This window comes from Haplochromis burtoni, unplaced genomic scaffold (assembly GCF_018398535.1).
Source record: "Haplochromis burtoni strain Fernald_Lab_line unplaced genomic scaffold, NCSU_Asbu1 Contig_2457, whole genome shotgun sequence".
NCBI lineage: Eukaryota > Metazoa > Chordata > Actinopteri > Cichliformes > Cichlidae > Haplochromis > Haplochromis burtoni.
In genome coordinates this window covers 8,471-10,266 of record NW_024584818.1, presented here as the reverse complement: position 1 = coordinate 10,266, position 1,796 = coordinate 8,471, and the positions used below count along the sequence as shown (strand labels likewise).

Below are 1,796 nucleotides of genomic sequence, written 5' to 3'. Positions count from 1 at the left end.
GTGAGTAGCTCCGACCAGCATACGTAGCCTTAGCGCTATTTCTCCTTCTCTATAGTTCTCAACTCAAGTTCACAAGCACTAAACAATCTCATAGTGCCACCTACTGACATTCTTGGGGAACAGCAGTTCATTTTCATGAGGCAAATTTTAGGTGGGTTACATCCATCACGCAGGTCTTCGAGACCAGGGCATCGAGTCTCTACAGGTCTTCCTGGTGTCCAGCTTTGAGCCAAACCTGTACGACTTCTCTCTCATACAGCAGACCTTAGACAGAGACCTTCCTAAAAAGAAGAGGGACACTCTGCTGTTCATCATGCCCAACATCAACCCAGAGATCATCATCAAGAAGAAAAAAGCTTTTCAGTCCAGAATAAAATACTGGGCTGGTTTGTCTGGAACTGTAGCAGCTGTTCCAGTTCCTGGCCTTTCTGTTGTTGTTGATATTGGGTTGATGGTTAGTGTTGTCAAAGATTATAGAACTGATTTCAGTCTTGATAAGTCATCACTGGAAAAACTTGCTGAGAGAACAGATCTGATCTTTGTGCTGTTGTCAGGTCACCACTGGCTGTAGCAGAAATAACTCCAGAGCTCCTCATGAGGGTGTTGACCCAACTAGCATGCATAGCTGCATTAATGACAGCAGAAGAAAGTTTTAGATGGATTCCAGTAATCGGACTTGTAGCATCAGCCGGTCTGTCTTTTGCTGTAACCTACAAAGCTCTGAATTCTTTCCTCGACACACTTGCTGATGATGCTCAGAGGGTTTTTGAAAAGGCTCTTGGTCTGAACTAGTAAGTAAATGACAATGTGATCCTGTGTTCAGTCTACAGCAGATCTCATTTTCTCTGGTCAAAGCAACAAGAACAGAGTTCTTCACAGCTTCATGCTCTCAAAACTTTCCTCCTCATCTGTGCCACAGAGGGACGGGAAACCCCCAAGTACCCAAAGGGAGACACAGATGGGTGGTTGAGGACAACAGGGTTATATATAAGACCTCTAGTTCCAGCCCACTATATCAGAATTGTAAAGAAATAAAGGGATTGTGGACACGTTCCACCCTGTGGATCCTTCCTTTACTTTCTCTTTCTTTCTCCTTAAAATGACGATGCTGTAATTAGAAAACCTGCTCCAGTGAGTGAAACTAATTGTGGGAGAAGTTTTCTTGTGGTTTCTGTTAGTATACTGTAATTTAGACTCTAATAAAACTAATGTTAAAGGTTATTTAACTGCTGTTTCAGTTTAATCATTTAATTTTTAATGTCATCTACTGACTGATCATTTCAAATCCAGTAAACTGATAAAGGTAATAAATGTGTGAGAATAATTAAACAACCAATGGTGGTGGAGTGAATTTACAAACCATTCAGGAACAGAAGCAGTAAAACCATGAAAACACCTCCATACACACAAAACTGTATTACTGGAAAACTGGACATAAAAGTGTCAAAAGTACGAATAAGTATTCTGTGAAAAAATGTTCCCCATCATTTCTTATGGCTTAATATTAGTTCTGCACATGCACAATGGCTGAATTAAAAGGCTTGTTAGCAGGATGTGACACAATTAACTGCCAATATCTAGACAACAGACATGACCAACTCCCTCATTTCACTGTCACATGATCAGTAGTTACAGGCCAGGTGTGGCACTCTCTGGAATGGTTCCAACATGGAGAGCAGCACACCTGGAGGGAAAGGTGGAGTAGATTAGGTTCCAGATTAGAGCTCAACAGGTATGACATCTGACCTTGGCCAGTTGATGAGCCGTTTTGGTGACAGCTTATCCTGATAGTCGAT

At 41.6% G+C, this 1,796-nt stretch overlaps 1 pseudogene; it reads left to right on the top strand.

The window, feature by feature from the left end:
- LOC121813757 overlaps positions 1-1,173 on the top strand; it is a 2,725-nt pseudogene extending 1,552 nt beyond the window's left edge.
- The last annotated feature ends 623 nt before the right edge of the window (positions 1,174-1,796 follow it).